Raw genomic sequence first — 6,000 nt, forward strand, 5'->3', positions numbered from 1 at the left:
TGTTTTTCTGGAACTCTCTTGCTTTCTCCATGAACCAGTGGATGTTGGCAATTTGATCTCTGGTTCCTCTGCCTTTTCTAAAACCAGCTTGAACATCTGGAAGTTCACGATTCACGTATTGCTGAAGCCTGGCTTGGAGAATTTTGAGCATTACTTTGCTAGCGTGTGAGATGAGTGCAAATGTGTGGTAGTTTCAGCATTCTTTGGCATTGCCTTTTTTGGGGATTGGAATGAAGACTGACCTTTTCCAGTCCTGTGGCCACTGCTGAGTTTTCCAAATTTGCTGGCATATTGAGTGTAGCACTTTCATAGCATCATCTTTTAGGATATGAAATATCTCCACTGGAATTCCATCACCTCCACTAGCTTTGTTCATAGTGATGCTTTCTAAGGCCCACTTGACTTCACATTCCAGGATATCTGGCTCTAGGTGAGTGATCACACCATCGTGATTCTCTTGGTTGTGAAGATCTTTTTTGTTCAGTTCTTCTGTGTATTCTTGCCACTTCTTAATATCTTCTGCTTCTGTTAGGTCCATGCCATTTCTGTCCTTTATCGAGCCCATCTTTGCATGAAATGTTCTCTTGGTATCTCTGATTTTCTTGAAGAGATCTCTAGTGTTACCATTGTATTGTTTTCCTTTATTTCTTTGCACTGATCACTGAGGAATGCTTTCTTATTTACCCAGGTATATAGACTGAATATCTGGATCCACCAGAATATTCATATGTTGAAATCTTAACCCCCAGTGTCATGGTTTTTGATGGGGGGTGGATTTTGGAAGGTGAATAGGTCATGAGGATGGATGCCTCATGAATGGGATAAGTGCCTTTATAAAATATACCCGGAGAGTTCCCTGGCTCCCATTTACCAATTAAGGTCCATCACGAAGTAGGCTGTCTTCACACCAGGACGTGGGCTCTCAGTGGACACTGAATCTGCCAGGACCTTGATCTTGACCTTCCCAGCCTTTAGAACTGTAAGAAATCAATTTTTATTGTTTATAAAATATCTAGTCTATGCTATTTTGTTTTGGGTTTTGTTGTTTTGTTTGTGTATGTGTGTGTGTATGTGTTTTGCTGCACAGCACGGCTTGCAGGGTCTTATTTCCATGACCATGGATTGAACCTGTGCTCCGAGCAATGGAAGCATGGAGTCCTAACCACTAGACAGCCAGGGAATTCCCTATGGTGTTCTGTTAAAGCAATCCAATCCAGTCTGCTGTTCAGTTCAGTTCAGTCGCTCAGTCGTGTCCGACTCTTTGTGACCCCTTGAATCACGGCACACCAGGCCCCCCTGCCCATCACCAACTCCCAGAGTTCACTCAAACTCACCTCCATCAAGTCGGTGATGCCATCCAGCCATCTCATTCTGTCGTCACCTTCTCCTTCTGTCCCCAATCCCTCCCAGCATCAGAGTCTTTTCCATTGAGTCAACTCTTCGCATGAGGTGGCCAAAGTATTGGAGCTTCAGCTTTAGCATCAGTCCTTCTAATGAACACCCAGGACTGATCTCCTTTAGAATGGACTGGTTGGATCTCCTTGCAGTCCAAGGGACTCTCAAGAGTCTTCTCCAACACCACAGTTCAATAGCATCAATTCTTAAGCGATCAGCTTTCTTCACAGTCCAACTCTCACATCCATACATGACCATGGGAAAAACCATAGCCTTGACTAGACGGACCCTTGTAATATGCTGTCTAGGTTGGTCATAACTTTCCTTCCAAGGAGTAAGCGTCTTTTAATTTCATGGCTGCAATCAGCATCTGCAGTGATTTTGGAGCCCAAAAAAATAGTCTGACACTGTTTCCACTGTTTCCCCATCTATTTCCCTGAAGTGATGGGACCAGATGCCATGATCTTAGTTTTCTGAATGTTGAGCTTCAAGCCAACTTTTTCACTCTCCTTAAATGTTACCTAATGAATTTTAATTCAGTTCTAGAATGTCCATTCGGGGAAGGCAATGGCAAGCCACTCCAGTACTCTTGCCTAGAAAATCTCATGGATGGAGGAGCCTGGTAGGCTGCAGTCCGTGGGGTCGCTAGGGATCGGACACGACTGAGCGACTTTACTTTCACTTTTCCCTTTCACACATTGGAGAAGGAAATGGCAACCCACTCCAGTGTTCTTGCCTGGAGAATCCCAGGGACGGAGGAGCCTGGTGGGCTTCCGTCTATGGGGTCACACAGAGTCAGACACGACTGAAGTGACTCAGCAGCAGCAGAATGTCCATTTGTATAAAATCCAATTTTTTACTGAAATTTTCTATTTTCACCCATTTTATCTTTTATCTTCTATAACATGCTAGTCACAGTTATTTTAAAGTCCCCATCTGATGAGTCCAGTATCTGAATCATGTTTTTGCTGACTTTCTTTTTTTGGTTATTAAGTTCAGCTTTGTTTTGTTTTTAGCATGTCTCATGATTTTTGATTCATTGTTGGATCATACAGATTAAACATTATAGAAGCTCTGGATGGTATTAATCTTTCTCCCAAAAGGTTAATTTTTCTTCTTATAGTCAGAGTACTGGAGGGCCACCTTGGCCCCACTGTGGCATGTTTTAAGCTTTATTAATGGTGGCGTATTGTAGTTAGGCTATGGTTTTTCCCCTGGTCATGTATGGATGTGAGAGTTGGACTGTGAAGAAAGCTGATCACCGAAAAATTGATGCTTTGGAACTGTGGTGCTGGAGAAGACTCTTGAGAGTCCGTTGGACTGCAAGGAGATCAACCCTGGGTGTTCATTGGAAGGACTGATGCTAAAGCTGAAACTCCAATACTTTGGCCACCTCATGCAACAAGTTGACTCACTGGAAAAGAGTCTGATGCTGGGAGGGATTGGGGGTGGGAGGTGACGGGGACGACAGAGAATGAGATGGCTGGATGGCATCACGGACTCGATGGACATGAGTTTGAGTGAACTCCAGGAGTAAGTGATGGGCAGGGAGGCCTGGCGTGCTGTGATTCATGGGGTCGCAAAGAGTCGGACACAACTGAGTGACTGAACTGAACTTATTGTAGTTTCGCCTTTTCTTTTAGAGCAGATTCTTATCCCTGGGGTGTTGTCCTTTCTCCTGCAGTATGGCCTTTGTTTCTAGGGTGTAAACCTTCTGAGGCCTCAGGTAAAAGCTGAGGGTGACGCCCTGGTGGCTCAGACAGTAGAGTGTCTGCATGCAATTCAGGAGAGCTGGGTTGGGTTTGATCCCTCGGTCAGGAAGATCCCTTGGAGAAGGCAATGGCAACCCACTCTAGTAAAAAAACAAAAAGCTAAGGGTGTTTCCCAAGAGCTCTACACAATGGTCAGGTGCAAGCTCTACCTTCTCTTTCCCAGCACGCTGCGCTCATGCTGTGTGCTCAGCATGCCTGGCTCTCTGTGACCCCGTGGACTACCCTGCCAGGCTCCTCTGATTTCCCGGGCAAGAATACTGGAGTGGCTCGCCATCTCTTTCTCCAGGGGATCTTCCCCACCAATGGATCGAACCCCTGTCTCTTGCAGCTCCTGCACTGGCAAGCGGATTCTTTACTACTGTGCCAGGGGTGGCTGTGCTGAAGTCTCTCTCAATTTACTGATCTCCCAGGTATTGTTTTCTTTTGGGTTTCTTGGAGTCTGACTGTGTGCATGTACAGCTTGGGAGTCAGCTAGCCACTCGAGAGAAATTTGTTCACAAATTTTTGGCTCTTTCTCTTTGGTTTCCTTCTCTCCAGTATTTTGACCCTTAAGTCCCAGCCATTGTGTATTTTCAGTCCAATAAGATTACTGCTGTCTTCATAGGCTCAGTTCTTCTGAGCCACAATTTGGACAGTCCACTAATAAAAAAATCTGGGTGGAGTTCCACTGTGTACTTTCCTTATCTCAAAGATTGTAGTTCCCTCATTTTCTCAGTGCGTTAGTTACTTGCTAACCCCCCAAAAGATACTTTATATATTTAATCTAGTTTTTATGGTTTTATTTCAGTGTAAATACATATTTGTATTTTCACTCATACTTGGGATCAGAATCCTCCCCATTTATGTATATATAGGGCCTGCAGGGGAGAAGGCAATGGCACCCCACTCCATTACTCTTGCCTGGAGAATCCCATGGACGGAGGAGCCTGGTGGGCTGCAGTCCATGGGGTCGCTGAGAGTCGGACACGACTGAGTGACTTCACTTTCACTTTTCACTTTCATGCATTGGAGATGGAAATGGCAATCCACTACAGTATTCTTGACTGGAGAATCCCAGGGACAGAGGAGCCTGTTGGGCTGCCATCTATGGGGTCGCACAGAGTCAGACACGACTGATGTGACTTAGCAGCAGCAGCAGCAGCAGGGCCTGCATGGCCTATATGATCTGGCCCTATATGATCATTCTTCTAGTCCCCTCTTTCCTCATTTAAATGCAGCCACATAGGCCTTAATTTTGAATGCTCATTCCCCTGTCTTGAACTTGTCATTAACCTTTTCTTTTAGAACTCTTGTTGTGGTCTAAGTGTTTTTGTCCCCCCTAAATTACCTCATGCGATGTGTTGACTCACTGGAAAAGACTCTGATGCTGGGGGGGATTCGGGGCAGGAGGAAAAGGTGACAACAGAGAATGAGATGGCTGGATGGCATCACCAACTCGATGGACATGAGTTTGAGTGAACTCCGGGAGTTGGTGATGGACAGGAAGGCCTGGCGTGCTGTGATTCATGGGGTCACAAAGAGTCGGACATGACTGAGCGACTGAACTGAACTGAACTGAAATTCTTGTGTTAACATCCTAATGCCCACTGTGACAGTATTAGGGATGGAGGTACTTAGATCATAAAAGTAGAACCCTCATGAATGAGATTAGTGTTCTTATAAAAGAGACCCACAGAGCTCCCAGTCCCTTCCACCATGTGAGGACACAGAAGTTGGCAGTTGGCAATCTAGAAGAGGGCCTTTACCAGAATTAGACCATGCTGCTACCCTTATCTTAGATTTCTAGCCCCCAGAACTATGAGAAATATTTCTGTTGTTTATAAGCCACCCAGTGTGCACTGTTTTGTTATAGAAGCCTGAACAGGCTAAGACTTCTTTAGATTCCACCCCCCTTTTTTTTTTAAATAAAATTATGCCAGTTCACTCATAGCTCAATGATCATTAGTTGCCTTTATATAAAAGCTCCTCCTCCTGTCAACCCATATGTTTTATTTTCATCATAACATTTATAGTATCTGAAATTGTCTTGATCTTTGTTCACTGTCTTATTGTTTATCTCTCATATACACCGGTTCTTGAGCAATGTGTGGCCCCATATTAATAAAATTCTCAACACATATCTATAGAATGAGTTATGGAAGTGAGGATCAAGAAACAAGGAGTACAGTAAAGGGCAAAATAAATTCCTAGCTTGTGGTAGAGATAGTCTGTTTTTACAGAAACAGAGTCCAGGAGACCCAGGTTAGGTCAACCCTCTTCCCACTGGCTTGTGGTTTTTGTCTTGTAAAGTCTGACTTGCCTAACACAGCCTGAGCTGGCCAGGTTCCCAGATTTTGCTTCTTGGTCACTGTGATTTTAAGATAGGCACATATACTCCTCCCTATCTCCAGAGGCAATCTGTGGCAGGGTTTCCTCAGTGCAGGCTGTGAGACAGGCAACTGCTGGCTTCTCTTAGCAGATGGTCAATTTCTAGCGTTAAACTGGCTTAAAATAAACTCTCATTTGTTGTCTGAGTACACCCAGATCCATCACTGAACATTAATGACCCTTATGCAGTGGTTAGAACTCAGTGCTTTCACTTCTGAGGGCCCAGGTTCAATCCCTGGCTGGGGAAATAAGATACCACAAATGGCATGGCATGCCTCCCTCCCCACCCCCAACCCCCCCAAAAAAGTAATGACCCTTAGTGGCTGTTCAAGAACTTCAGGTCTCTAGCCTTCCTGAGACTTACCTATGCCACTTATCTGTTAAGGAACATGTACATTTATCTTGTCTACCCTGGACTGTTTTAGTCAATGTTCAAAGTTGGCCATAGTCTTAGGACCACATGCAG

Source organism: Moschus berezovskii, chromosome 22 (genome assembly GCF_049115385.1).
Source record: "Moschus berezovskii isolate FMDL1 chromosome 22, NW_MosBer_1.0, whole genome shotgun sequence".
NCBI classification, from domain to species: domain Eukaryota; kingdom Metazoa; phylum Chordata; class Mammalia; order Artiodactyla; family Moschidae; genus Moschus; species Moschus berezovskii.